The sequence below is a fragment of the Athene noctua genome, chromosome 4, assembly GCF_965140245.1.
Source record: "Athene noctua chromosome 4, bAthNoc1.hap1.1, whole genome shotgun sequence".
NCBI classification, from domain to species: domain Eukaryota; kingdom Metazoa; phylum Chordata; class Aves; order Strigiformes; family Strigidae; genus Athene; species Athene noctua.
Window position 1 is genome coordinate 66,530,023 of NC_134040.1, and position 23,394 is coordinate 66,553,416.

At 38.6% G+C, this 23,394-nt stretch overlaps 1 protein-coding gene across 3 annotated transcripts in view; it reads right to left on the reverse strand.

Annotated features, from left to right (window-relative positions):
- FBXW7 (F-box and WD repeat domain containing 7) overlaps positions 1–23,394 on the reverse strand; it is a 192,518-nt gene that overhangs the window by 125,020 nt on the left and 44,104 nt on the right. Inside the window, exon 1 of one of the 3 annotated variants that reach the window (XM_074905622.1) lies at positions 15,706–15,723. The exons of the other annotated variants lie outside the window; for them this stretch is intronic. The gene's annotated coding sequence lies outside the window, so the exon portion shown is untranslated. Of the gene's footprint in view, positions 1–15,705; positions 15,724–23,394 lie in introns of those variants that run through there. 3 annotated transcript variants of the gene reach the window in all.

Here is a 23,394-nt window from a genome sequence, read left to right on the forward strand (position 1 = left end):
CTGTAAAACTGCATGTGCTAATACAAAACCTTTCCAGATGCAATGGCTAAAATAAATTAGTTATAGTTAGACAGTCAATGAACTGCCACCACCTTTTTATTTCTCAGCTATTCCCACAGGAAGGTACTTGTTGTATAAATTGTTTTCTATACTTCCTACACTTAGAATTTTAATTCTGAGAGTCAAATATCAACTACACACATTGGAATAGCATCTACTTCATTCAGTATGTGGAGATCTAGCACACATAGGAAATTTTAAACATTCTCTTACATCAGCAGACAAGAGAGGACATTAAGAGTGTTCCTTAAATTACAAGAATCTGATGCCATTGGCTTGTAGCACTTCTGCAACCTACTATTCCACAAACAGCCACTCTGTGCACTAACACAGAGTGAGACAGCCTCATCTACAGACTTGTAGAGAAATAAATCCTGTGCCCACTAACTGCTACTGGCACATTCAGTACACCAAATGACAACTAAAGTGCTTGATACTTACAAAGACTTTGTTGTGAGAACTTCAGTGTTTTATCCTGAACTTGGCTGGATCTATATAACAAAGTTTACACTGACTTAAAAGTAGACAAAGTCCCTGAAAATGTCCTGATTAATTTCTTTCCAGAAGCTCTACATTCCCTTAGTACTACTCTTCACCTGTTTTACAGTCCGCTTTCATGTATAATTTCCCCTGTATTTGTAGAGACTGAAAAAAATACCAGATTCTTCTCTGTTCAAGAAGAGATGAAACTTAGCCACCCATAACAAAGCTGAGGTTAAATAATAGCTGTTAGAAAATGCCAGGCTACCCTGCTGAGTACTGGCTGATCAGGGCCTTTGCATAAAAGCACTCCACTCTCTAATGGAAAAACAGTGCCTGCTCTAAGCTACAGATTCCTCTTACTCTTAACGTGCCATCTCCTCCCTTAACTCAGATGTGATGCAACAGCAGCTAAGGTACAAGATTTGGCATGGTGTGTTTAGAGAAAGCATAGTCACTGCCATAAAATGAGCTAATGTCTCTAATATACCAATACACATTTTGTACCTTTGTTCTCTCCGAACAGGGTTCATGGCTAGTTTTTGTTTGGTGGTAGTGGGGACATTGTTCTGTTTGGGGAGTTTTTTTAGATGCCATGGGATCATAAAGGATCTGAACCACTCCATGTCATTTTTTGCTACCTTTGCTGGCCACTGAGTCAATGTAACAGCTCAGAACCATTAAATGTAGTTTCCAACAAAAAACACTACACTTCTTTGCCTACCTTTTTCCACATATAGAAGGCTGATATTTTACTTCACTTTATTTACGTCACTTTATTTACAAAAGTAAAGGTCCGCAAAAGAACTTGGAAGTGGAGTACCGCCGGGGGAAAAAATAAAATATTTTCACGTAAGCAACTAGCACTATAGAATAACGAAAGGATTAACGTTATATGTTGTATAAAACGGGTCTGAAGAAGCCTTTAATTTGAGACTGAAACATAAAAATCCATTACGTTTTTCATAAAGAAAGATGCCTCTTCTGTAAGTTTGTCCACAATGAAAGCTGTGGTCACCAAATGGACAGGGACTTCTCAGTCTGGGAAAGATTACTCCACATTTCTAATAAGAATCAAATTGGGAAGTGGCAATTTTTTGTCTCTTCAGGATGACAGTTATCTTTACACGCAGTATTATTTTTTCCCCTGGAATTCTGTGTGTTTAGAAGCTTTTACAAAGACTAAGTACAGCAAAAACATGTTAACTACTCTTTCTGCTGAAGGAAAAAAGCGCCAGATGTGCAAAATGTTAAGCAAGATACACAAAGTAAAAAATTAACCTACATATAGTCGTCAGTGCTCCCACCTTTTTTAAAGGAGACACCACTAATATGTATGTACACATACACAACATAAAAAATCTTGGTTACAAAAATGGAACAAAAAACCAGTTTAGACCAACAATACTTGCAAAACTTAATCAGTTTGTAACTGCCAGTTGTTGCTACTTTCTTGAGGTCCAAACCAAAACCTGACATCAACTACAAGTGTATATATATATTTAAAGTAAATAAATAAAAAAAAATAAATATATATATATATAAAATTGATCCTCAAATGGACATGAGGAGCATGTAGAATCTATCCACATTACTCACTTGAATTAGGCTAAGTGGCCTGCCAATTCATGTTTTGTTTCAAATTCAGCTGGCACACCACACTCATTCTGATGCCCTGCACTGACTTAGAAACATGATTTGACATCTTGAATTGCTTGTTATGCAAGGTATCTTTCTAAGTAGAAAAAAAGTATTAGTGACCAATCTTTCATCAGTAAATTACCACTCAAAATTAGAAGCTGTTACAGCTTGGAGAGATATTACACAACTGCTTTCACAACTCCTGTACTATCCCTCAGTCCATGTTGTCTAGCTGTTTCTTTTCTTCCTCAATTTATGCCACCTAACCAAAACCTGTTCAAGAAAAATATTTTGTTGTCACTCCAGATATTGTGAGAAATAGCTGTGACTGTGGGTGGAAAGCAGATGGAAAATGCTTTGGTATACATTAAGTTATAACATGTTCAGGAAGCCTCTTCAGCTCTCCATCCTGAATTAGGAGCATGGGCATAGGCATTTGGAGGAAGGAAAGGTGTAATCTGCATCCTTTGGGGAGACTACGGACAGTGGGGAGTGTACAAACTGACTATTACTGACAACTATGCATCTGGGAGGCAGCACAGTGGGAAGTAGAAAGCAAACAATGGAAGTGACCAGGCAAGCAGATGGAGCCAAAAAGCTTGAGGAAAAAAATAATCAAGCGACAGCTGCATTAGTTGGCACATGGTCCCCAACGGTTGGCAAAAACGCTACACATGTACTTGTGAAGAAGTGGCACAAAAGAAACCGAAGCAATAAGGTCCATCTAATAAGAAGAGGCTACAGAGATCCTTTCGTTAAAAAGCATTAAAGAGATAGGAATCAGATATGATTTTTATTCCAACTCCAGATGGGGAGTATTTACATGAGTCACTATCTTTATTTTTCAAGCTATATGAAGTGGGAATCACCTTTTTAAGATATTTGGAAAACCCATACAAATATTTTGTCACCTTTCAGTCACTTGAGACTTAACTTTTCTTTGTGCTTTTCCCACAAAAGAAATACAATGTGGAGAAAATGTGATCTAATGGGAAGACAGCTGAATAAAGTCTGAGGAGACTTGGTTTCCATGCTCAGATTTACCAGGGGCCTGAAGAAGGACTTTTAGCCTCTTCAGTTTCAGAGTCTGTTTGCCCACTTATAATGTGAGGCTTATTACATATACTTCCCTGCAAAAGGGCTTTGAAAAAGTGAAAGGTAAATCAAGAACACCATTGCCTTGTCAGTCCAACTTCTACCTCACATGCATTACAACAGTCTCACGTATCAATTTTTGCCCTCAGGGCCTACTGACATGCCCACAGAATGCAAACAAGGTGTATTTAGTGAGGTGGATTTCCACCCTCATTATTTAGTGGAATTTTCCAGGGTATATTTTATTGTACATATTTTCTAGGTTACTCAATGTTATGGTATGTATGTACATTTCATAGTCAACTGCTTTATCTTAGCAACAAAGATAAGGTGAAAGAGTGATTTTGTCTCCCTTCTGCAGACAGCCCTGCACAGACTTCAGCAAGGTTAGCTACACTGAACTTAACTGTGATACCAAGTTCCTGTGGAATCCAGACCTGTATCTCCTCCTGAAAAATATGCTAGGGCACATGGAAAATAAGAAGGTGATTGGTGAGAGCCAACATGGCTTCACTAGGGGCAAATTGTGCTTGATGAATTTGGTGGCCTTCTACGATGGGGTTACAGTGCCAGTGGATAAGGGAAGAGCAACTGATGTCATCTGCTGGGACTTGTGTAAAGCATTTGACACTGTCCCACACAAAATCCTTATCTCTAAATTGGAAAGACGTGGATTTGACAGGTGGACCACTCGGTGGATAAGGAATTGGCTGGATGGTTGCACACAAAGAGTTGTGGTCAATGGCTCAATGTCCAAGTGTAGAGCAGTGACAAGTGGCGTTCCTCAGGAGTTGGTGTTGAGACCAGTGCTGTTTAACATCTTTGTTGGCAACAAGGACAGTGGGATCGAGTGCACCCTCTGCAAGTTTGCCAACGGCACCAAGCTGTGTGGTGCGGTCGGTACATTGGAGGGAAGGGATGTGCCATCCAGAGGGACACGGACAGGCTTGAGAGGTGGGCCCATGCAAACCTCGTGAAGTTCACCAAGGCCAAGTGCAAGGTCCTGCACATGGGTTGGCGCAATCCCAAGCACAAATACAGGCTGGGTGATGAGTGGATTGAGAGCAGCCCTGCAGAAAAAGACTTGAGGGTATTTGTGGACAGAAAACTGACTATGAGCCAGCAATGTGCGCTCACAGCCCAGAAAGCCAACCACGTCCTGGGCTGCATCAAGAGAAGCATGACCAGCAGGTCAAGGGAGTCGATTCTCCCCCTCTACTCTGCTCTCATGGAGTGCTGTGTCCAGCTCTGGGTCCCCAACATAAGAAGGACATGGTCCAGAGGAGGCCACAAAGATCATCAGGGAACTGGAGCACCTCCCATATGAGGACAGGCTGAGAGAGTCGGGGTTGTTAGCCTGGGAATGGCTCTGGGGAGACCTTATAGCGGCCTTCCAGTACTTAAAGGGGGCCTGCAGAGAATATGTGCAGTGATTCTTTATCAGGGAGTGCAGTGACAGGGTGAGGGGTAGCTGAAAGAGGGTAGATTTAGATTGCAAGGAAGACATTCTTCACTATGACAGTGAGGCACTGGCACAGGTTGCCCAGAGCAGCTGTGGCTGGCCCCCTCCCTGGCAGTGTTCAAGGCCAGGTTGGACGGGGCTTTGAGCAACCTGGGCTAGTGGAAGGTGTCCCTGCCCATGGCAGGGGGGTTGGAACTAGATGATCTTTAAGGTCCCCTCTAACCCAAACCATTCTATGATTCTATGACCCATAGCAATGTCAGAGTTCAAAGCACAGCTACTCTACAACTCTGACCCAACTTTTTGAGCACTACACCTCTTCCCTCTTCTTTTCACTGGCCCCACCCATTGCCTGTGCTGATTATGTTTCTTTTTTCTCTAGCATTTTCCCACCCCAGCAGGGCCCAATGACCAGGCTAACACCTGGCCCTAAAGCAAAAACAAAACAAAAAAGTCAAAAGATCATAAGGTCTATGTCAGGCTCAGATGAGAAATGAGAAACACACATATGTGCATTATCAGAGCAAAATTTGATAAGGAAGATTTTAACCAGCATTTCTTTCTCCTCAGTACAGCATTCTAACAAGACAGCACAGAACAGAAGGGATGAGCACTCTAAACCAGTTGTTAGCATATCAGCTAGGAGGGAAAGCTGCATTTTAGTCCTGCTCTTTCTGTATAGTTGTCAGATTTTTGAGGGAGACCTGGAAATAAGCATGAAGCAGATCCTGGTACTCTGGCATCTCTTTCCCAAACTCAAGGCAAAGTACACTAAGTCTGCAAAACCATATTACTTCTTGCTTCCTTTTCCCCTCATTCTTGATCACACAGTGGCATACACTGACAGAGCTGGAAGATGGCCCCACCCAAACAATTTTTCTGCACACTTCTAAAAAATGTGAATTGGAAAAAGGAATGTGCATTTACATGTACATTTACATTACACCCTTGCATTTACACCCTTGCAGGATGAGGAAGAAACTGACCCAGCCTTGAGTGGTCTACCCATTACCCTTTTGTGCAAAGGGTAGGCACTATCACTAACACCATTGTGGAAAAAAACAAGTCCTGTTCATTTAGGCTCCCATCATCAGGGAATTGCTCTGTGCTCTGGATCATGAGCCAGAATAGATACCTAATGCACAGCTATTTCCAACTGCCTCAGTCTGCAATATTAGAAACATTCTTCTACAGTAGTAACTTTACATTTCCAAAATAAGGAGAACAATACCCCTCTGCACATGTTACTTCCTTATGTGGGATCAAACATTTGGTAAGTATACATATAACAAGCACAACACAACTGCAGCAGCCATCCTTCATTCTTGTCAGGTCCTCATCAGAGCAACTGCTTTGGGAGGTTTGGGAGAAGAGAAGGGGCAAGGGGCAGAAGGGAAAGGGAAAGGTAAAGGGAAAGGGAAAGGGAAAGGGAAAGGGAAAGGGAAAGGGAAAGGGAAAGGGAAAGGGAAAGGGAAAGGGAAAGGAGGAAGAAGGGGGGAAACCAAGAGGCAGGTATGTTCAGGAGCTACAGTAGATCCCTTAAGAGATGCCCAGAGAGACGGAGCAATCAATTCTGATGCTTTTTAGATGCTGAATGAGAGTACCTCAAGTAAGAAAAAAGCCTTAAAAAAATAAATTAGAACAGTAGTTGCAAGCACACATAAAAAGCATGTGTGTAAAAGAGAAGGTTATAACCTTTCATTAATTCAGATTCATCTGACTAGTTTTTAATACAGTGAACTCTTACTGACACACTCTGAAGGCTAAGATCTTGCTGTGATTTACCTCAAAGCAATTTTTTATTGTCAGTATTAAGTTGCTGATAAAAATAAGGGATTGAAAATGTAAGTGCTGACACAACCTGAACTACAGAGTTCTGCAGAGTATAGTGGCATAGCTATAATTAAAAAGACAGCCTACATCAAGTAAAAAGCTTCGCTGCAAAGCTTTTTAGTGGATCAATACAATATCATCAGTGATATCTCAATAGGGAGGATAAAGGAAAAAAAGAGGCTTCTTATGGAATTAAGAAAAATTGTATGCATTAATAAATATATATATATCTTTTGTAGTCCATGGAGAGCAAGTTGTTAAATTTATAGTCTGATTCTAATAAGCAAAGCATAACATACCAATATCCAAGATGTTTGTTTCTCTATTTTTCTTGTACTACACTATAACTGCTAAGAGAGTTAAGGCAACAGATAAAATGCTACTAAAGCTGGAATAAAAACAGTGCTGGGGAAATGACTTTCAAAGTTTCAGAACAGAAGCTTTAAAAAAATGTACAAGAAAAAAAGGCTTTGCAATCACTTTACCAAAACAGTGAGGAGAGTATAGCATTCAACTTATGAGGACGTAAGGTATTTTTAAGCCACAAGAAGTGTTCCAAGAATGACCAGAATGGTTCATACTGGATCAGCCTTATTCTTGATGTGTCCCTGAATACCATCTATTAAGGGCTGTAAGTCAACAAGCTCTAATTCACAGCATAAAGTCCCAAAGAGTGAAGTCTGGTACTTAGCAAAATGAAAATTTATTCAAAGGACCAGCAGGAACATTAAGCTACCAGTAGGTAGGAAGTTTCTTGGAGGGCCTTTCAAACCAGCCAAACCAAGCACGTGTGTTTCCTTTTTGTTCCAGTGATATTACTGCTTAAAAATCTGAAGATCTCTATTGCTGTGATAACATTCCACTCTCCACGGCTCATTGCTATCTTCTGTAATTTACTGAGTAAAAAGCAACCAGGGGGGTTGGGCTGGGGGAGGGGGTGGAATTGAGGGGTGAGTTAAGATTGTATAAGAGAAGTTGGCTTGATTAAAACTGACAATATTGAATTTGAACCCCAGAATCCCATAATACTTAATCCTATTAACAGAACTGTCTGTATTGTAATACCATTTGTAAGAGAATGATTGTACTCAAATCAACTTGCGATGTCAGTCTGTTGGGATGAAGAAAAACTCTACCACTCTGGTAAACTGTCCCAATTAGGACTTCTGAGAAATCTCATTTATTTCTGAAATTGATCTTTTTTTCTAAGTTCAGCTTTGACCAAGAAGATATTGCAATGGTTTTGCTATATCTTGCATTGCTGCTGTTCTGATAATGACAATATCGATGGCAGTAATAGCATTTTACCACAAAACGTTACTGTTTACTGGGTTGTCATCATTTTTCCTGTTTTCTCAACAGCAGGAAATAAATTATGTGCTGCTGTTTTAAAAAAATAAAAGAGAGAAACCACTTTAGTCTGATAAAGACCAAGAAAAATTGAAATAGTAATATAGAAAGGAATCTTTAAAGAGTTAATAGATGACAACACAACGAATACTGGATTAGGGCTTTGTGGTACAGAACAGTCTGCATGAAGGGAACAAGCAGTATGATTTAGCTCTGAATACTGTTACAGCTGAACCTCAAACTCAGGGTTACAGCTGAACCTCAAACTCAGGGTTACAGCACGGGTGCAATCCTGTGCTGCACTGTGCAGATGGTCTGACTAGATAATCATAATGGTTCCTCTGACCTTAAAAATCTACTTGTCCTTTCTCCCTCTGCTCAGTTCCTCGGTCTAGTATCTTGTCTCCCACACACAGAAGGCTTCCTCCCTCTTGGTTCTGTACCCTTGACACCATCTCCTCATTCAAACAACACCAAGGAAGGTTCTCTGCCTCATGATTATTCAGGAGAAAAGGTCTGTTGGTATTTAAACTTATTCCTTGGGTATTCACAGTTCATTTTACCCTCTCTGCCCTTCTGATTACAGCAAGGTATCTTTTCTGAATGCCATTTGTAACATCACACCCCTCCAGCCTCTCCCCTGTAAGTCTGCAAGACACTTCCACTGTTAAACTGCTGGCAGACAGAACAGCCCACCTATGCTGAGAAGGACCAGTTTAAAACAAACAAAAAAACACCACATAAATCAAAAATCACAGGCCACCATACTTTAGAATTTAGAAAAGTCTTCTCTCTTCTGTTATAATTACACTAACTTCTTAACCCAGAACGTAGATGTAAGATGCCACAACTGAAGAAGCTCCAAAAAACACCTATGTGCTCACTCAGATTAAATACTTCACACCATTGTTACATGACATGTTACTTGGTTTTCTTGTGCCATACGCAAAAAGAGGTTCCTTTTAGACACATTAGGACTGCTATCTAAAATGCAGAATTATGATCATAAATTTTATTTCTGAGAGAATGAAGCCCAACATTCAGATCCCATGATAAGTTTCTAATGACAAAAATTTGGAGGGCAGCAAGAAACAAATAAGAAAACACAAATCCAAACTATCTGCAAAAGCAAAAACAAAACTGTAATTCAGTAGCTGTGCAAGATTAACACACACATAGATAATAGGAACAGTGCCTTACAGCAAGGTTTTCCACCCTCCAATAAAATCCCTATTTCTAGTTCCTAGTTCCTTATAATTTACTGCTTCTTGCCTTAGTAACCCATCCTTAGCTTCCTCAAATCTTCCTCCAAGTTCATGCAAGACTCCTATCTTTAGGGTTTTTTTTTTTAATATTTCTTCTTCTCCACTACTGGTACCTTTCCAGTTTGAGATGACAGCTACACACAGAAGAATACAGTCATCTGCATTCTTATAAAACCACAGAATCACAGAATGGTTTGGGTTGGAAGGGACCTTAAAGACCATCTAGTTCCACCCCCCCTGCCATGGGCAGGGACACCTTCCACCAGCCCAGGTTGCTCAAAGCCCCGTCCAACCTGGCCTTGAACACTGCCAGGGAGGGGGCAGCCACAGCTGCTCTGGGCAACCTGTGCCAGTGTCTCACCATCTTCACAGTGGAGAAGCATGTCTCACTGTTCCTACTGAAATCACCAGGAAGTGGGTGGAAGCTGTTAATCAATCTGGTCAATTACTCATTAAGTAATGTGGTACAGAAGCCCTCAACTAATCTGAAAGGTCAGGAAGAGTGAGAAAACCAGTTTAGAAGATCATTATCTTTTGTCTTTAGCTACACAGGCACTCACAAATAGCAAAGTACTCACTGCAGACCAGGAGAGAGTTCCACTTCACAGTTCTGCATTAGAAACAGCCGTTGCTTGTTGACAATAACCCAACCCTATGATATGAGTTAAGATCACTAGAAATAACTTAACTTAGTTACGTTGCTCCCAGTCATGCAAAATTTCACTCATTTTCTAGCCTTTCTCACCAATTTAAACACACCCAAGTATGGAGCAGACAGCAAGCTCCACCTGACCCCCAGAACTGCTCCCCTGCTCAGCCAATCTTTCCCTGAAACCATCTGCTCCTCAGAGCAAGCACTGCCCAAGTGAAAGCCAAAACCCCGCTTGCTCTGCCACAGACCAGCTGGGGAGGTTGAGCTGCTTCTACTTTCAGTGGAGACTGATGATGCCATTATAACGTATGTTTTCTACTGATGATGCCATTACAACATAGGTTTTTCCATGTCCAACTCTTCATCGAGTGCTACCCATATCACCGTAACACAAAATCAGAATGGAACAAAGGTCTACACTCCATTTCCATAATATAGAGAAAATATTCGAACTTCTCAAAGGACCAAAATATTTTGAAAGTGTTACACAGTGATTTTCTTCACTTAATTTTTGCAAAGAGATCAATAAACAGAACTGTGGGGTTTCTCCTATTAGTAACAAGCATTCATAATCTGGTAACACTTTCAGTTCCCCTAGAAGCTAGTATGGTTATGCAACGCATCACATGCACACAAAAACCTAGTACTATCACATTTCAGCAAAATCAATTTAAACTAGATTGGTTAAAAATCAAAGTCCTTCCAGGAAACATAATTTTGTCAGTATTTCTCTGGGAAACACCTCTAAGAGTTCTGTTAAAGCAGACAGAAAGTATATTAGCAGCATTGATTTTTATAAAAGTCAATATCATTCTCTCATATGCTTTTTTTAAATTTAAAAAAAAAAAAAAATTAATTTGGTGGAAGATTCCTTTCACTGACACTTTGGGAGACACTTTAAACATGCAACACATTCAGTCTACAGAATCATCCCACTAAATGGCATGCACAATTAAATCAATTTTGCAAATGTTGAGACCTAATTACCAAGGTTAATTTCCAACAGTGAATATACCATTTAAGATAAAGCCAGTTTCTTTGCAACTTTAATATAGGTTTTTATTATAATGTTTAGACTAATGTTACACACACTCAAATTTCATTCTCATGACAATTCCTTTAGACAACAAGTCCTTTTCAGGGCTATTGTAGCAGATACCACTACAAATATCTTCTGGCTGAATAAGACGATGGAAACTCTCATTTTAAATCTGGCAAAGTGCTGGCATTTGTTAATTGGAGCACCACTGACATGCCAAGACCCGGAGTAAGGACTAGCTCCCCCACTCATGCTGACTGTGACTGTGAGGCAGGAGTTGGGAGCCAGCACCAGGGCGAGGCAGGGAGCCATGGGCAGGGCACTGGGGCAGAAGCACCTTGGACTGTGGTACACGCGCTGGAGGGACTTCAACAAGTCTCCAGCTGAACTTTCAGACTGTTACATTTCAATTTCAATGATTCAATACTACTATTCAATTAGTTCCATTACTCCTTTTCCTCCGTTAGTGCAACAGTACTCCCGCAGCACATATTATCAGTATTCACTACCATTTCAGTAACATCACCCTCAACAGAAAGGCCCTTTTTTCTTCCTTGCCTTAGATATGGTTTCATAGACTTGTATGTTTTGCAGTGCAGTTTTGCACACAAAACAATACTATTTTACAAAAAGAGCATATTTTCCATTTTCTCTGAAAAATGCAATTCTTTCCAATTATTTTCATCAGTGATTTATAAATATTTTCCTCTTGAACTTCTGAACTTAATTCGTTACCTCTTTATCATTGTGTTTAGAATCACAAAACAGATCACATTAACTTTCTCTTTTATAATATACAACATTATTGTCGCAAAATTTCCATGTAGTATAAACTAACCTTGAGAAAGATGTATAAAAATAAAAACAAAGTAAAAGCAAACTATTTAACCTTATTTTTCTCATCAAGTTAACTCCTTTAAATGGAAGTGATTTTTAATTATTCTCTATCTTAAGCTAATAGTTGTGTTTCCTATTGCCCGTTAAGGCAATTTGAAGTAAATAGTTTAAACACTGCAAGATTGTTGCCTCCCCACTGAATTATTGAACTCAATAATCACTAAGTAAATCCTGCAACCTGGGCTCACTGAAGTGTTACCCCCTACCACCATCTTTGAACACTACTCCTTTTCAGGTTCATAAAACATGCTTGGGCTCATTCTGCTACTCCAACACAATGACCAGTTCCTTCAGACTGAAAAAATGTACTGTATGCTGGAGAAATGGGAATTTGGGTTTCTGTTCACATGTATAAAATTGGTGAGATAGAAACCTATTTCTGCAAAGGGACTCATGTTCATTTCACAGTGTAAAAAGCTGGAACAAACTTACAAACAAACACCAAAAAACCTAAACCAAACAGGTGAGAATAATCTGAATATCAAGCAATACACTACATGGACAAACACAGAAACAGTAGTATATTCTCCTCATTAGGAAAAAGGTGTAACAAATTATATGAGCAAGAATCAGTTTTCTTTTGGTTACCTCCTCTGAGATATAAATGGAAAACAAAATTTAAATCTACTGGGTTATAGCAAATGTTTCTTGCTCACTGCTTTTTATCAAGTGAGAACTGGCTGAAAGATCTTAACTTTTTAGTTTAATCATTATTAGGTTCAACAATTTCAAATCCAGCCCCTTGATTTACTTCAGGCCACTTAAATCACCACATATATGATCACTTGAGAAATTGTTACATATTTGATCGCCTACTGATGCACAGCATATTGATGTCCTCAGGCATCATCCTCTAAACTTCAGTATACTGAAGTTATCTTTTGACTTTTTCTTACTTTGAGGTCCATGAGAAACTCTCCAGTTTTCACTCCAAAATAAGCACAACAACAATTAAAAGCCATTTTTAATAACTGAATTGGGTTTTTTGGTTTTATGTTTCCATTCTTATATGATACAGCACGTAACAGTGACAAGCACTCAAAAGGGCATGTTTATTCTTGCACAATAATGGATTAAGAACTTAGACATTTTTGAAACTTAAAAGAATTAGGTATAAACTATTAATAATGACTGATGATAAACTATTAATAATTACTAATGACATACTCTGCGCTCATACTACTGTCCAATTAACCTGGACGTGAATGATGCACTACACATCTTAAAAGCTCTAAGAGTTTAACAACATTTCAATTTTATCAGCCTAAGACAGCTTGGTCCAAAAGGCAGACCTAATTAAGCTCCCCAATTTCATTCACTGGATCACAGCTCCTAATGACTTTTTCTACAGTAAAATCCATATTCTGATACTGAATGTTTTTTGTTTATTTTGGTCTGGTTTGTCTTCTAATTAGAGCCAGATTTCTGCTTCCAAAGCATAATATATTAACAGAAAAATACGACATTTCATAGCAATCCTCACAGAACTGTTGTATGCTCTCCTCCAGAAACATACTTTGAATATGTTTAGCATGGACCAAATTCTCAGGAAATGCATAAAGCACATGTGTTAATGTGTTTTAAGTGGCTATCAGGAAAGTGGATAAGCTGACATGCATAAAGTTGACTAAGACAATTTCCAATTCTACACAGAAGGATTTTACAAAGAATCCAGAATCTGAAGAGTCCATATTTTTAAAAGTCAGTGAATTTCCAATGTTACTGGAGAATACAGCTATAGAAATTTTCATTCTGACAAATGAGATGTTATATCTTTGAACATCTAGCAGTTTCAGAGCAACTCGAGGCTGCAATCAAAACATCCATTAGAGTGCTCCACGTTTCAGAACAAGCAAGCAAGTGGTTGTCAGTGCAGCCAGTAAATCACCTGATCCTATTACAAAATCAATTACTGCAGCACATTTCTATTGCTACACAACCTGATAATGGCAAAATGATATTGGATAGCTACTGCAAGGTCAAGAAAACTGCTAAGAACATCTGAAATTTGTCTTTTTATCATGTAAGTCCAAATTATACAGCATCCTTTTAATGGCATAGTTAAAATTTAAAATATAGTTACCTTCTTCGGCTGATTGAGACATTCAATGGATAGTCTCTGCAACTGCTCTGATGTATGACTGCAAGATAGAAGATTGGAGCAGCAGGTCGAACAGCCCAGCCTCTTCATTAAAGAAGAAATAATGCTACAGCCACAGCCACACATTGACTTGCTCATCAGAGTTTATTCTCAAAGAAATTAGGACCGGTACTGTCCCATAAACACTCAAAATTGGCCAGTTGCCTCATTCTGCAGCTCCCTGGCTGAAATTAAAGACTGCTAAACAGAACGGGGGAAAAAAAAAAAAAAAAAAGTGTTTCTCAAAAAAATGTCAGCCAGTCTCATCAGCAAGTAATACCTCACATTTAAAAACGTGTATGCTTTTCCCTCTACTCCTCTTTGCACAATGGGCTGCTTTGAAAAGACAGACAGCTGTTTAACAGAAGAGTAAATTCAGGGATGGCAATCTCTCCAAACTGCTTGCTGACTATTCCTTCTGTGGCTCCTGTCACTTCAAGTCTGTTTTACCCTCCCAGCAGCGCAGCCTATCCAGCCTGGGCCCCGGCCAGAGGTGGCTACGCCAACAGCCAACAGCCAAGAGCCCCACCCCACGCAGAACCACGCGCTCGCCCACAGCATCCTCTGCTCGCCCACAGCATCCTGCCGGCAAGGGCCTCCACTCCTCACCAGCCACAGCACAGAGCAGGTTATTACACACGTTCAGAGCTGTCAACCTTTTGTAACACCTCTGCTTGAAAAGGACCTTCCAATTACACAGGAGAACAACAAGACCTGTCTGACTGCTACATTCCGAGACTGACTACCTCAGCGTCTGGGAGGAAAAAAAAAAAAAAACACACGCACACACCACAACACAAAAAGTCTTCTTGAAAAGTCAGAATGCATGAGAAAAATGCTACCCAGGTCTACCAAATCCTGAAATAAGAATGGCTGCTACAAAGCTATGTGAGAACAACACTAGGAAAAGCCAACAGAAATGTAAACCCTGGAAGAAACAAGCATGAGAAAATTTATAGTAGAATGTCCAAAGGTACCACAACCAACTCTCAAAGCAAGTTAGAGGCAGATCATATACGCAGCTTTAATAAAGTCTTCGAGGAGCCCTTCACTCTGAGAAAAACAAAAAAGGCAAAACTAATTCAAATTAGCAGTCAGACATAAACAGGTCTTCTAACCTTTAAAAAGAAGTATGCTCTGCTCAAAATATAATACTGAATACCTCTCTAATTTAAGACATGCAAGTAACTGCTGGAAATTTTCTCATTTGCAAGAGATACTAATGCAATTACTATATATTCCTCTTTCCTTTCCATATGAAAAAAAAAATGCAAGTAATATGGTAAAAAGCTCACTTTAATCGATTTAAGATGGTATACAATACTATTTCTGAAAGTAGAAGGTCTCACATTAACACAACTGCTTAACCTGATTACGGGATAATCTGACTTGAAATAATTGTCACTTAGATTTATAGAGCTATCAGTGCTTGTTCAATAGTATCCTTTTTAGCAAAAGGTTAAGAAAAATACAAGTGATGTGAAAGCAGCTGAAATGAATACTGTTGCAAAAAAACTTCTCATTTTCACACTGCATTGAAAGCTTAATTTCTCTCCTGCTCTCTCCCCTCCCCTTTACTCTTTCTCTCTCTTTCCCCCTCCCTTTCCTTGGTTTAAAGCTGAACTGAGCCTCTCCCTTCACCTTGCTCTGCCCTTTTGATAATCATGTTTCTATTAAATCAGTTTCCAGTAGGATCTATATACAAGCATGCACAACAAATTGAACGCTAAAAAAAAAGAACCTTCGGTAGATAAAGACTATAGATGCAAACAAGCAAAATAATGCAGTAACCTTTTACTCGCCTGCTGGAGGTACTGTCTGCTGCATAGAATTTTAAATCCTCATCTGCAGATGCAATTGAGCTGGTATTGCCAAGGACTTTGCTCTTCCTGTGCTGATTCTACACGGCTATTCATTGAAAGAGCACATTATATAGAAAATTTAAAGTAATATCAAGTGAAATTACTTAAATGGCTTGAAAGGAACCAACTTCCAAAAAAAAGCAGCTATAGCTGTGACCAGCCACATTTCAGAGATGTCAGACACATTAGTGAAGAAAGTCTTATTGCTGATGCATGCTTGCCAGCAATGTGCAGGATGTGGAAGCAGAGAGCTAATGAAAAAAATTAATACACAGATTTAAAGTGCAAGGATCATGCTCTAATGCTCAACATTTCACATGTCCTGCATTCCACAAAAATCTCTTTTCACAAGCATCTATTGTTTATAAAAGCTAAGAAAACGCTGTTAAAAGCAACCCCCACATCCCCCTACTTCAAATCCTGGTCTCTCAGTGAACTGTGGATCAGTTCTAATACAAATATTCTTACTGTACCTGTATTTCTGATAAATAGAAACACTAGCTTTTTTTCCTTTGGCAGCAATCCTTAGTTAAAGATTACACAGATATATTTCTTAACATAAAACAGAATAAAGCAAAGCATCAATATTGTGGATAATGGTTTTGAGTCTAATAGGGTTAGGAAGCGCAAGGGTACTTCACTAGAATTTGTATTATTCTTGGTAGAAATGAAGCGCCAGCAGTGAAGCCTGCTGTTCATTATTTATTAATTTTTCCTCTCCTCATGTCAGCTTCCTTAATGTACTATTGATCCCAGGGCCCATGAAGACAGAGCCAGTGACCGACAGCCACAGTTTTGTAGAATAAGTATCGGCAACATTAATTTAATCTTTCAAGAATATCAAAGTAATACCACTGCGGGATTTTTTTTTTTTTTTGCTTATCTATGGACAGAATTGGAGTGCCACTCATAGTGACAGAGTTGATAGAGATGAACAAACTTTCCCCTACCATCAAAAGCATCCTATAGTGTCATTTAAAACACAAAGACAGACTTGCTTGAATTTTACATTGGTGTTACCACTGTATTTTGTTTCTTCTACTTTTCTAGTGTTTTATCAGCAAAACTTTCAATACATCTTTACTCCCTACAATATGTTTCACCTGAAATTAAAATTGCTTGCTGTGAATCTTTTTTGTTACTTCCCTGTTTCTAACTAAAGCATTAAATGCATAATGTCCTCCTTCATAACATTCAGTGACAGGACAGAGTCATGCAGACAACATCCTCAGAACTGTGGTTACCTTTCAGAATACCTGCTATTTTTATCATTATATTAGCTCTCGTGACTTCCACAAACTTAGTGAAATCCAAACTTACAAACAGCAGGTTTGTTTATAGTTTTAAAGATACATCATACTAACAAAGCTTTCTTGCAATATTCTCCATTACAAGCCACAGACTGTTTGTTTTTTTTAAAAAAAAGAAAAAGCAAAGGAGAGATGATTTCATGCTAAGCTAAGTCCATACTCTTCTGTACACAAAATCTCAATGGGCAAACAGCCAGACACACTCTTAGTTAAAGAGCCTGGATGAAATATCACTTGGACATGAAGAGTGGAAAAGTAGTAGACTAAGAGTAGAAAAATAGTAGACTATGTAGACTAAAAAATACGATGTGCAGAATATATACTTCACTTAATTGTTCACAAGATATACATATAGAAACAATATATTAATCATGAAACACAGTTACTGAACAAATAATTAAATAAATACAGCTTCGAATTGGGGGAAAAAAATCTTCCTACAAAAAGAGATTCTTGCCAAATCAGTACAGCACATGATTAGTAATATACAATTAGGGCAACACCACTCTACAATTCATTGTAAAGTTTAAATGTCTAAACATATCGCTAAGATCTAGACGTACAACATGCCTGATAAACAGCAAGATACTCAAACTGAAAAGAGCCAACAGGTTTATTTGTTACATATTTAGAAAACATCAAGAGGATGCAAGATAAACTACAAATTTAAAGGGTTTGAGAAGCACAGAATATACTTTCACAACAGAAGAACAAGTTTTAAGGCAACTCTCCAAAGATAGTCAGAAACATAGTCGGAAACATAGTCGGCCCCTGGGGTTTATCACATGGCCAGGCCAGCTCCCCTGTTCTGTCTGCAGCCACTTCCGCTGTCTCAGAAAATAAATCCAACATGCAGAGCAACCACCTAATTATATATTTCAATATTTCAATAGCTGGTCAGTAAAAGGGCTGGTTGGTATATTTCCTTGCAAATGAATTGATCTTCTCAAAGTTAATGCTTAAATTGTTGCTTAAAAAAAAAAAAAAAGCTATTTTCAGTACATACCTAACTTTTAATACAGTCAGAATATATATATATATATATTTGTTTGTGCAAGGCCAAAATTAGTACAAGATAGGAATGTAGGCTTTTTGAAATTATTCTTCAAGTGATGATAACAGCAATCTGAAATTCTATAAAACTCATTAAAATAATAAAAGAACTTGTAGTGCCATGAACTGAACCTAAGCTATATATTTCTTTATAATCCAAAAAGCTGTTTTATATAATATATATAACATATAAAGGACTAAGAGTCCTTTCATATAACAGTACAATAGGTAAAAGATAGCTTCTAACCGAAGATTTGCTAATGGTAATAAAAAATTTTTAAAACGCTTCATCGGGAAAAACAGCAAATTGCTTTAGAAATTACATCATCTGCTGCACTCTCAAGATTCCAACTTAAAGATGTGAAAATGGTCTTCGAGTGTTTGCATTCTCATGTCAAAGATAATAAAACAAAACAGAATGATTTAAAATTTAAAAAAAAAAACAACAACAAAAAAAACCCCAAAAAAACCCCAAAAACAAAACAGAAAGCCATCACAACAGACAGGTACACTGTCCCCTGCAACAAAGAGATTTCAGAGCACTTATAGGAAGGATATAAGAAGGAATGCCCAATTTCACCCAAGACACAATATGACAGAAGTGGTGGTTTTCAGCTTCATCAGCTTTTCTTAATGTTTCTGTTTGGGGTGAGAAGAGATGAATGCGTAACCAAATTCAAGCTCACTCCTTCCCCTCTCACACAAGAGGAATCGCAAAAAAAAGGGGTTGAAAAAGTGGGAGACAACTCATTTTGTTCCAGAATTGTGCAATTTGTACAAGCTTATGCAGGCCTCCTAAGATCTCCATCACTGATGACAAATTTTATAATTTGGAATACAAAACATACAAACAACACCTCTCTCCAAAAACCAAACAGTGGTATTCTTCCCAGCTTCACCCATAGGGATAAAAGGAAAAACACAGTCCTAGGATCTGCAATACCAGGATGTGTTTTCTTGAACTCTTCCAGACAGCAGTGGACTTGCCATCTTTCCCTTGTGCAGCACAGGCATGTAACCTGAACCCTGGCTTTCAAGAGCACAAAATCACTGTAATGCTGGGAGGTCTGAGGCCTCTGTTTCACTCATGTGCTTTGAGGCAAGAGCCTATACCACTGCCATTCTAATTTCTTAACACCATTCACTGCGGGAAATGCAGTGACATATCCAACTAACTGAACTGACAAACATCTCAGGATAGATACATGATCATCATTAGGCATCCAAATTAGTGGCTCCTTTGCCTAAAAGTACAGGCATACTGCCTTTTCATTAACTCCATACTGTGTTCATATTTTCAGTATTCATCTTGCATGCTGTCCAGCTACCTGATCTCTGTTGGAGAGGAAAAAAAAAGGTGACAGGATACCAATTCTCTCTCTGTAATTTTGTAAGAACCACTCCATCGCTTACCAGACTTGAGATGTGTTTATTCATTATACCTGAGAGACACCCACATACCAATTGCATCTCTTTGTCTCATCTTTGCTCCTCCCGGCTGAAACATCATTTGATATTTATTGCAAGTTGATGCAGCAAGGAATTAAAAGTTGTTCCTGTATATGATTAAAGTGTTCTCAACATTTATTCCAACATGCTCATACACAGCCTAAAAAAAAAAAAAAATGTTAAACGGGTGGGGAAAAATTAACATATCTTTTAGAGTCAAGGTTAATTTGCACTCTAAAATTTAATCACTCCAATCCACAAGAGTTGCATACTATAGAAAACTGCAATAAAACTTTTGAGAATCTCCTGTATCTGCTGTTACCTAAGGACCATATATATCCTAGTCTACTTAGTCTCCTGGTCATGCAACACACTCACAAAATCTTCCTTGCTCCATGTGTCCAGTTGCCTTTATTGCAGGCAAGCAAGGAAACAAGTGGGTAGTGGGGGTGGGAGTATAAACAAAGAAAATAAAAAAGTTTTTAAAAAAGAAGAAAAATTTAAAAATCGCTAGCATTTCTTGACTGGGACAGGGAGAGTCCTCCAGCCACTGGTCTTGCCTCCCTAGCTAATTTTCCTATACTTCACTCCCTAGAGTCATCATATTTACGTCTTCATTTGGGTTGACGACCTAAGTAAGAATCACACAACTCCCAGCACCTGCTAAAACAGAAGAAAAGCCTTTCTTCCAGCTATATGAAATTAAAAAAGGTTTAACCCACACAATGAGTATAGTCTCATGAGGGTCACCAGTGTGGGGCTTGTGAGGATGTCTCCTGAGATGATCCAAGTGGCAGATTTCTGGATGCTTTTTCTAGTGGGCTTAAAGACAACAGATTTCATAATTTGGCTTGGGAGCTAATCACTTAGCTTAAGTAGTGCTGTTGATAAGACATGAGGTTCCTGGCATTAGGTAGGAAGCCTTCATTTGAGTCATGAACACAGGCAGAAGCAACCACTTGCACCAAATTAGGTATGGAGCTATTACAGCTAAATACAAGGACATCTACACAGCAGTTATTCCTCTTCTCCAGTCCCCCCACTTATGGCTTTACTGAAAAGTACCTACTTCTTCTCCTCTCACCTCTTCCTTAAAAAAACATCTGTACAAGAAAGTTTTCTACACAGCACAGGAAAACAGCTGGAGATTATAAACCAACTGAATACAAGTCAGTAATCCTTCAAGTAAAGAGTATATTCACACTAACATATATTACCTACTCATTTTCAGTATGATAAAATATTACCTCATAACTATAAAAAGTTGTTAAAGATATCCACATGTGTCTGTTTTTAACAGCTGGTGATTTTTCTCCTTTAGAGTTCAGAGTAGCAGTTTGAGATAAGCACTTAGCTGACTGCCAAGTTACAACACAGTATTGAAATAGTTAATATTTTCCTCAGAGGTAACCCTCAGTGCAAACACTGAATGCTTCTTTCTTTCAGAACTCTTGTTTCAGGCTATCTGCTGATTTAAGAAGGAAACACTATCAATTTATGCTTGGTACTTCTTTTTAAAGGTGACTTAATTATGAGTGCTACTCCTTTTCAAACAAAAGCAATGAAAAAAAAATCCCAAAGTAGTGTAAAAGAAAACTGACATTTTCCAACTTATGGAAATAGGGATGCAGCTGTTACACCTTAGCCTGTAATAAATATCACAGAGAAAGCAAGTGACTCACAGAGAAAGTAATTTGACTGCAAATTTCAGAGCCACCCTCTTCCCTTACTACTGATGGAGACAAGGATGAGGACAACTGATGCTTAGAACAGCCACACTGTCACCACTGACAGGATGGTAATTTTTCCACAAGAAGCACAGGATAATAACCAGGCAATTCCAGCTATGCCCTTGGAATAGAATGCCACTGACCTGGGAAGGCTGAAACACAAGTCTTAAATGGTGGTTTTCAACCCCTTTATGCAGGATTGCCACAAGTAACTTAGCCCAGACTTTGCACCTGACCCCTGGTCCCCTTGTCTCACTTGGGCAAATGGGGAGGGATGAGAAGTAACAGGAACATAATCTTACATTTATGTGTCATGAAAGCCTGATGCTTGCACAAAATGTCAGCCTGGTGTATATGGGCAGACTGACTCCACTGCCTATTCATAGGTGGGTTCTACCAAGTGGGAGGGACCACACTCCCTTCCCTGGTACTGCAAGATGTATCACATCATCCAGCAAGGTGCATTTCTGGGAAAAACAGGCAAAAGAGGAGAAAGGCTCTCTGGCAAAACACACCATGAAGCAAGACCTGTAATTCTTTTTGTTCACTGTAATTTCAAGCAATATTCAGAATTACTAAATTATTTTTAAAAATGTAATTTACTCTCATCCATAATCTAGGTCTTCGTAGAACTGTAGATAGAACTTTATAAAATTCAGTTTTTCAGCAATATTTTTTATATTTTTTGAAAATGCCAAAACAAACAAACAAAAAATAACACACCAAACCAAACCCAAGAAATACGAGATTTATCCATGCCTGAGTATTGAGGAAAATTTCAAGTAAGTAACCTTACAAGCTAATTAGGACAAGAGATAATGGCCTCAAGTTGCGCCAGGGAAGGTTTAGACTAGATATTAGGAAGCATTTCTTTACAGAACGAGTTAGGCATTGTAATGGGCTGCCCAGGGAGGTGGTGGAGTCCCCATCCCTGGAGGTGTTTAAGAGTAGAGTCAACATAGCACTTAAGGATATGGTGTAGTTGGGAACTGTCAGTGTTAGGTTAATGGTTGGACTGAATGATCTTCAAGGTCTTTTCCAACCTAGATGATTTTGTGGTTCTGTAATTTCAAGGTTCAAGAGAGGATGACAAGAGCCTTATAAAGATCAATGTTCCCACTATATTTTATGTTAAATCAAGAACCACAACAATGAAGCTATTCTAATCTTCTATGCTCTTCAGGCTGCAAGAAACAAGTAAATTGGCATTTATTATGTTTAAGATACAGAAAACTCAAAGATGACTGGCTACTTCAAATGAAAGCTTACAACATTAACAAATTATCAAATAACAGACATTTTTTGCCCCATTTCTCCACTCAAGCCTCATCCTCCACCTACGAACTTACAGTAAGGCAAAATATTTAGTATAAATACTACTTTCTGCAATTCTCCATCTGAAGTTGTTATTCTCTGCCAAATGCGTTTTCATTACCCCTTTGGAAGTCATAGTCCAGATCTTTCTGTACAGCCTTCCCCACAGCTACAGTTAATACAATCTGTATGACTGAGTCATGTGGAAGAATGCTAGCTTAACACCAGAAGGTTATGAAAGTTTAAAAAGCTATTTTTAATTTAGATAGAAGTTCATTGCAACAACACAATTATGTTCTATGCCCCTGTTAACTTTCTAGTGAAAAGCTGCAGCTTCTTCATAGGAGAAGCTGGCTACACTGAAAACATTAACAGATGTTGATGTAACAGGATGAAAAAAGTGTCTTGCCCGTTCACTTTTTTCATATGAGATCATCAATCTGGTAATCCTAGAAAGGAAATTGTCCTCCAGCTAAAGAAAAAAAAAAAAAAAGTGAAGGTAATCCAAAGCTATCAGTCCGAGAAAGCGAGCATTTTGCAAACTGTACTTCCTAGAGGATACTTCATATTTCCTTAACAAAGACTAACTGAACCTCAACTCTAAAAGTGAAACAGATAAAAATACAAAGTCCAATCTAACCCAATTTTCAGAAATTACATTCTTTCATCAACCTCCTCCTAACAACAAGGAATTGGCAAAGAAATCCACATACATAGAGATGTAGTGCAAAATTTATTCACAAAAATATAAAGTATGTCAGT